Genomic DNA, 9,029 nt, shown 5'->3' with positions numbered 1-9,029 from the left:
AAATATAACATCATAATAAGTCATTGGGCTTCCAAAACATTATTACAGTATCAGCTGTAGAAGTGGAAGAAGTTTAATCAAATCAAGTGTCTGATTAAAGCAGTGTAGTAGCTACATATTTCTATAGAGTAGCCTATACCTTTTACAGTCACACCTAATGGTTCTTTAAATAGTTAATAGTTAATAAATTGGTTATAATGTACTGTGGATCATACAAACCATTTACAGTGATAACTTGGGTTTCCAAATTGTGAGCAAATCCTTTAATTCATCAGGAATACTTTCTTACTTTTATGTTAATAGGCTACTTATGTTTAACATATGGTTTTACAGTAATGTAGTCTACTATCTAAGACCCCTTCAATTGCAGCCTGTCACTTATTTTCCAACAACATAAGTCAAATCTGACATTAACAACTTATTAAATTATGAAGTCTTTATAAAGTAGCTATGTCTGAAGTGGTAACTTTAAAAAGTTTACCAATAACTGAGAGTGCTTTGCTTTCACACTCCAGGTTCGAACTCAAGTTTGCCTCCTAAGTGTGGTTCATTTGGGCGAGAGTGAACACAGAAATCGCACTCAGGTGCACACCAAAACAGCCAGACCGAGACCTTCTTGAAGAGATGGTCTCTCTGGTGCGGTTCATTTGTGGTGAGAACGTGTTCTGACCTGGATCTGAACCAACTGCAGTCACATGACACATTGTTTGGGCTAAACATGAGCATGTTACAGTCCTGGAGGATTATTAATGTGCACCTCCTCCTGTACTGCCTTAATATGCACATTCAGCACATCCAATGCATCAACACATTGATTTCTAGTTGGAGCCGCGCCTCGTTTTCAAACTGTATGGTTTGACTAAAATGAACAATGACAGCAATATAGTCCACGATGAGCAGCGCTAAAATCAACCTGCGTAGTTGTCCCTCCATTGTGACATTAGAAAGTGTCATATTTATCTTGCAAGTGTACTCTTCTTCAACGCTTTGTTTACTTACTGGATTTTTCCTGCATGGAAATTCTGACCAATCAAGAGCAGCTTTCTCACACAAGACATTTTATCTGGTCTGCTTGTAAATGCTGAAGTGAGAATACGAACCAATTCTAGGCAATTATGCAACTTTGTAACAAAATAAGTCCCTGATTCAGACCAAAGCAAGTGAAGTCTAGGTCTGACAGCACCCTGAGAATAAGTAAAGGACTAAGGGCCATGACACACCAAGCTGACAGTTATGTCGGTCAATGTCGGGTCGTCTGTCGCCCTAGTTGTCCTGCACTGTTAGCACTACTCTGCGCTTGGTATGTTGAATCTGAGTCAGCGGAGTCCATCTGTGAATGAAATCACTCTGATTAGCAGTTCAGCTCAGTGCACAAGAAGAGAAACAGAAATGAGGAAAGCAAACAAACGACTGAAGTCAGGAGGTCATGAGATCGAAACAAACTTGTTATTTGAGCCATTGAGCTCTTTAGCAGAAACAGTTTGTAACTGTTTGTGATATATTGTTTGCTAGCGCACAGTAAATATCCTGTTCTTTTAGCATCAAGTTGTGTTGTTGAAGTGCTAACTGGCTAACTAGCATCTTGAATTCATCCTGTGGATATTCTTGTTTAACTTTTTGAATGCTAAATGCAGGCTACTGCCACCTGCTGCAATGGAGAGTTATTACCTCTCCTGCAGGCGCACAACATACATGCTAGTTGGTCGTTTACTGTAGTCTTTGCAGTGTGTTTAGGTGCAACTATTTGGTGACTTGAGGCAACGGGGTCCATGTCATTGGTTCGACAGCCCATTGGTTCGACATCCCATTAGTCCGACTGTCCGCGGTGCTGAATGGCTCGCGGCGGGCGTATGGTGCGCCGCGACCAGCTTGAGGTGGAGCAGGCTCACAGCTTATGTGTTTTCACTTTCTTTTTCATTTTAACCCACACCATGATCTTTTCCTGACCATAACCAAGTGGTTTTTGTGCCTAAACCTAACCAGACCTTAACCACAGGGCATCATGATGATTTCGGAACAGACTTTGGAACAATGAGTTTAATATGGTCGGAACAATGGGATGTCGAACCAATGGGATGTCGAACCAATGGGCTGTCGAACCAATGCACAGTTCCCGAGGCAACGTGAGCCAACGTGAGGTGACTTGACGCAACAGCTGGCCTTCGTCACTACTGGTTCTTTGATGTTGTTTGGTGTGTCAGGGCCTTAGGAGTACAGCCATGTTGGCAGCTTTGTGAGGCTATCCTGAGCTAAACGCTAAAGTCAGTATGCTAATGCTGCCCCCAGTGACAATGCTTACATGCTAACATTTAACAGGTAACTTGTTTAACATGTTCACCATATATTGTTTTAGTGTGTTAGCAGGTCACATTTGCTAGTTTGCACTAAACACAAAGTAGGCTACTATGGATAACTAGAGTGTTTGGTCATAAAAAATTGTTCCACAAATTAAAGTTCTGTCCTGCTGGTGGCGCTATCTGTGGTGATCTTCAGAAGATCACCATTTTTTCATTCATTTTATTTTAGGATCAATTACTGATAAGTTGCCCAGGCTATTGAATAGTTTGAAAGTGGTTCCAGTCATGCTAATTGTTTGTGCTACTTGTTAACCAGCCTGATATCAATCCAGTGTGTGAGTGGATTGATTGTTCTTAATCAGTATTGTTCTCCTGTTGTTGATTAATGAATCTCAACAGTGCACTTCACACATTATCTTAGAGGACTTTTAGCCTTTAATAGCCTCACAATTACTACATATCACACATGATCTGAGCAGCTTTATTCCCTTTGATGTTGTTACAAGTCACATGTGATGCACTTAGATCAAAATAACACCAGATAATGTTCCTTACATGTGAACCGTGGCATTCAGAAAACACAACATTCACATGACTTATTTAAATGGGCCTTTTTATGATGCTTTTATTTATTTTCCTGCTGCTTTTCTAATTGAAACCTATTTTTTGATCAGCTGTGGGCAGTTCTTATTAAGCATCACGCTGCTGTCCTGCTTATTCTCAGCGATCCTCTCTGCTTCTGTGTTTTCTCTGCTCACCCTCCTCCCCTCACCCCCTTTGTCATAAAACACAGCTCAACACGAGCAGCTCAGAGAGGTCGGGATCGGGGGGTGAAAGAGAGATAAAGGAATGATCTGCACGTTTCACACACACCTGTTTCTCATTCTCAAGCTCATCACTCTTGACAGGGCAGACAGGCGAGAGAGGAAGCAAAGCACACATGCAGATCCACTGGAAATATTTTACAGAGAATATAAACAGGCTCCACAACAGAGCCACACTGAGACTCACATGATCCATACATAGTGCATACACATCCCCATGCACACTCCTTTAGTTATTCTGCAGTGGAGGAACGTTCAAACTGCTCCTGTGAAGCAGCTCTGTCTGTAGCCCACAGGAAAAGTGTTAAAGTGATGTCTCAAGTTAGGAAAGTGCGTAAATGTGAAGTTTAAAAATAGCAAGCACGCTCAGCCAAGCCTTGACAGAATACAGGTTTTAAAAAGAGATCAATACGCTCCTGTATTATTAGAGGAATGGCATTTCTCAAAATAGAAGTTCCTATCTCTGCAGTCACGCTACATTTGGGGCACCTCCAGGCTGGAGCCATCGCTGTCCTCGGCCACATCTGGGTGCAGTAACACGATCTGCTGATCCCGATCCCTGACCTCTGCCCTCGCAGCCACGACTCAAGGAAGCCACACTTCCTGCTGAGCACTGTGTATGAGGTGGCGAGCGACCTCAACCTTGTTTGACGCCATCTTTTATGCCCCCCCCTCGGAGGTCACTTCCTGAGTGTAGAGTTTTGCGACATGGTTGTGGATGGCCGATGTAGCAGGTGGCTAATTCCTAGCACGATTCATGGTGCCAGTGAACTGTTTAAGACCCTGTTAACTTGGGGCGATAATCCTGTGAAAGCTGTGAGAGATCACGCACGGAGAGGGCGAGGGAGACAACCAGGGTCCAAAAGGATCTGTGATGTTTCAGCTGTGAGGGATCAGACTGGTAGTTCAGTCAGGAGAGACATAAGAATGAAGTAAAGATAATATTTAAAACAGAATATGAGCATACAGATTAACATATGATTTGTGCTGATTAAGATTTTACAGAAGTCTTTAGCACCTGGACACCAGAGGGAGATATTTTGTGATCGAGGGATATCTGAGCAGCAGCAGGATAAATCTCCTTCATGGAGCCCAGACACTGGTGGTGGTGGCTAATGACTCTGAGGCTGATGGCTGATGAAGCGTGTGAGGCTGATGAAAGAACTACGGCAGAGATCTAACCATATTTAAAATGAGGAGTTGTAAGATGATAGGCTGACAGAGGAGGTGTGTCACTGCGCTGTTGGTTGATTGGGAATCAGCTGATGACTCAACTGACCTACCCAGACAATGACATCTAGATAGTGAGTGAGCACACGTGCAAGAAGTGAATGGCAGGGTGAGATAGCAACTTACAGCCTGAGCTTGAAAAGTATTCCTGACTGAACTTTTGCTAGAGCTTCATGAGTTGAGTGAATCCATCTCTCTGCTAGGTATGTTAAAGTTCACCACAAGATTATCTCCATTTTATCAATAACTTTTGTCTACTTTTGCACCATGAACGTCTTGTTTCTCAAAAATGTATTATTATTTTTATTTTTTTCAAGAAAATTCTTACAAATCAAACATGGGTGAAGATTGTGGGGAGGACGCAGGGGACACTTTCCCTTCGGTATTAAGAACATGTGCATTAAAAAGCTAAAAGTAGCAGGTGGACTTTTATTTTGACAAAATTAGAGACATTTAAACCATACATTGATACCGAATAGGCACATATTGGTGCAAAAAAATGAAGTGATGCTTAAAATTTTAAGGTAGGACTTCCAAACCACTTGTTTCACGTGTTCCCCCTTAATGTTGAAATATAATCGACACCCTTGATACCATGACAAGAAAATCATGCATTCTCCAGTTTCTGCAATTATAAAGGCAAGCTTTTGGTCAGTGACCTTCATAAATGCCTAAATGAATGAATGTTAAACATCAGATACATTACATTTAAGCCACTGCACCTCCATCATGTCTTGACTTAGTGAGCAGTAATCACTGTGTATAACACTTAAAGATTGCTCATGAAATGGAAGATGACAGATGAAGGCAAAACACAACTTTACTTAACAGATTGAAATCATCTCACTGCACAGACAGATTTATTTAAACCAAATAAGAAAGCAATACTCACAGGGCTCAATAATGAAAAAAATAACTGGATAAGATGGCAATTTGTGCAGTGTGCATCAACCTTTCTTAGAGTCTTTTTCAGTTAATATTTGAGGCTCATATTTGCTAAAAATTTAATATCTAAAGCAGTTACAACATGACATATGGTATTAAAAAGTTCAACAACACTCCTCAAGCATCTACTCCGGCACATTCTAAGGGATTGATGGGCCGAGCCGTGCCCAGTTTAAAGACATCTTCTTATTCAAATACCTCAGCATTTTTACTGTAAGCCGTCTTTGAACCAGTTTCCTCAGGGACAGGGATGAAGGCCCCGCCATGACGCTTCTGTTTACACATGTTATCTAACATGAGGAAACCAGATACTTGCAAAAAATCTGGGAAATGTTAGAAGTGAGGTTGTCTTGTACTTTCTGTCTGTCCGTGATGCCTAAAAGCTTTTGGAAAAGAAAAAAACATACATACTGTACATGGCTACAGTTAATGCACATATGCTTTAATCTCGAAATAAATAATTTCCTGTGTGAGAGAGGTTTAAGAGTATACGCACATTTGTACTTATATATTAGTAAGTACTCTAAGTGGGTATGTGTGAGTGCTCTTGTACTGTCTTTGTGAGGACCAGTTTGAGTTTTAGATCTAGAGAGTGAGAACATTTTCTGAAAGTGTGGACATTTCCACTGGTCTGTACTTTATAACAGGGCTGTTTTTAAGTTAAAGGGGCAGTATTTTTTCAGTACAAAACTGTTCCAGAGGAAACTTTTCACAGCAGGGTCAGTGAATTATCCAGAAAGCAACCGGGACACTTCTTGTTTTGTTTTTCATAAAATTTTGTAAGCCAGCTCTTTGAAGAATAACTCTAGTAATATTTTATATTTTTCTCAGTTTCAACAAATTACATGCAAAGACAAAGCAACAGTAAACTGATCATACACTAAAAAGTTCTGCATTTTCTGTAAAGCCAAACTGTGATATCTTCTAGGTCATGGAGCTCTATTGTTGTCCAAACACTATTTTAAAGGGGATCTGTTATACTCATTTTCAGGTTCATACTTGTATTTTGGGTTTCTACTAGATCATGTTTACGTGTTCAAAAAACATATTATATTCTTCGTACTGTCGGTGCTGGAACACCTGTACTCACTCTTTGTCTATGACACTCTGTTTTAGCGCCTGTCTCTTTAAGCCTCCCTCCCCTCTGACTGGTCAGCATTTCTGCATTTCTACATCATCACTGCAGCCATGGCGTGACTGTAACAGAGTATGCAAGCATTTTCTACAAAGAAAGATCGTCACTGAAAGCTTCTTTATCAAAATTTTCATAACCGGACATGTTCCAGCAGGAACTGAAAATAGGGAGAAATTAATATCATCGGTGACTAAGATTACTGGTTACTCCCTGACGTTAGCATGTAGTGTCATGAAGCAATAAAGGCTGCGTGATGTGGACACTTGCAGTAGCATGCCCGAAGCAGATGATATTACAATGAAATCTGCTGAGAGCTGATATCATCTTGCCTAAAAAGTAGAAAAAAACATTGGAAACTGAGTATTCAGATTACTTTTACACGTTTACCTCATTACTTACACGTTTAATACGAACATCCGACACTGTAACACCTTATAACTCCCCTTTAAAACACATCAGTGAGCCTCAGTGCATCTTCCTTTGGTAACATGATATTGACAAATGTTATATCACAATACTGATCCTTTGGCTCACAGCGTCGAGGCCTAGTCCACACGGACATAGATATTTTCATGCTTTTTTAATATCTTTTGGCCTTCCTTCCATATGTTTTAGGTCACTAACATTGGGTAAAACTCCATCCATGGTGAAGATTTTCAGAAACTGTTGTCAGTGTTGATGTGTAGACAGGGAAAGCTGAGTTTCTGACAAGTGACAGCAGATTGTGAACCATTATCTCCTTTGTAAGGCCTGGCGTCACATATGAGGTGACATTTTGTGGAATGGCAGACGTGGTCAAAACTAGTGCTGGTTCTAACCTTGCCAGCAGGACTTTTGACATGTTTACACATAAATGTACAGTTTCCTTTCCACTATATTGAGTAACGGAATTATCAAAATGCGCTACTGAGGTCACTGCCTTCTTATAGCTTTCTCTTCAGGCTTCTGATTGGCCAGCATATCTTCTTCTTCTTTTTTGCGTGGCTTTAGGGTTGCGGTTTTATCACTGCCTGTGGGTTTAGCACGCTCTTCACAGCACTTCAAATGTGTTTTTGCATTTTCATTTGGACAGAGATTTATTTTTTTATAACAATGTGTGTGGACGGGACTTTTTTTGAGAACGAAGAAGGGAAAAACCCCTTATACAAAAATACCCCTGTCCGTGTGGACCGGGCATAAGGCTCACACTGGTCCTCACAAAAATAGCAGTACGAGAACACTGGCGCACACACACACACACACACACACACACACACACACACACACACAGCTTGAGGATTAATGACACTTCAAAGGAAGGAAGCCGCTCCATGGCCAGCTTCCTGCCCCGGCCCATCTTGGACCATTTGCTGGCATCTCTGTAGCTGATGACGGCCTTGTGAGCCATGTGGTGGCTATTTGCAGCCACAGAGGTAATCGTCTGTGGTAGCACTTTGTCTTCCGTAGGTTAAGTTCAATGATAAGGGGCCTGGGGCACCTTAACCTGTTGTGCTATCGCTGAAACTTGATGGATGCCATTTGTCTTGGAATGAAAAATGCTTCTCAGGTTTGATTGTGAACAGAGTGAAAAGAGGAGGGCTGTGGGGCAATTATTTTCTTTCTTTTTTCCCTATATATGTGTCATTGTCCCTCACTGGCACTGGATTTTCTCAGTCGCCATTCCTTTTAATGTTAATTTGTGGAAATAAAAACCTCCAAACTTCAGTCCCACTGTATGAGTATATTTAGTCCCAAAGCAGCTACTGCCACCACCCATCCTTGTCTCTGACAAAGTAGTTTAATTTGCCTTGGAGTTAATGAAACTGTTTCCTAGATTAGATTCACTGGCAAAGTTTCTTTCCAGTCCAAGAAGTGTGACCCATAGGGAGGAGGACATTATGTATCTTCGGGCTAAAAATAACTCCATAATCACTTGGTTAAAGCTGCACTTATCAATATTTTCATATGACCAATGCATGAGATGACAAATGGCTAATGTGAGGAAACTTGTAGTAAAAACCAAAGAGGATCATCACCCAACTCTGCAGTTTTCCTCAGCTCTTTGGAGCGTTTTAACATCCTTCAGCTGATTGTTTTGGTTTTACAGCTCCTGACTCAGCAAAAAAAAACCTGTAAAAAGCTGCAGAGCGACACATGCTCAGCACCAAATGGCAGGCAGACACCGTTTGCAACTAGCTGCTGAACATGTGGAGCATTTAGCAGCTACAGAGCCAGATCTTTCCCTCAAGAGTTGGAGACCAAACCAGAGCTAAATGCCAAATGAATGGTAACGATTTTCTGTTTCTGCTGGATGTGTAAATGAGCAGCTGTTTGCTGAAAAAGTCGCCATGTCAACTTTATAGGATATTAATATAATGTCAGTGTTGTGTTTACAGCTTGTTTCTCTATGCCAGGGGTGGGCAACCAGCGAATCTGGAGCCCCTTTCCAATGGCTCCCCGTGGCTTTGACAGAAAATTATATGGAAATGAATAACTGTTATTTCAATATGGCAAATGAGCTTGAATCTGGGGTTGGCTTTCATTTTCACTCGCTGTATTTTTTTTATCTTCTGATTACTATTAGATCTGTCTCAAACTTTCTCCAACCTTGGTCAAGTG

Source organism: Epinephelus fuscoguttatus, linkage group LG8 (assembly GCF_011397635.1).
Source record: "Epinephelus fuscoguttatus linkage group LG8, E.fuscoguttatus.final_Chr_v1".
In the NCBI taxonomy this organism is placed as follows: Eukaryota; Metazoa; Chordata; class Actinopteri; order Perciformes; family Serranidae; genus Epinephelus; species Epinephelus fuscoguttatus.
Note: the sequence above shows the minus strand (reverse complement) of the source record.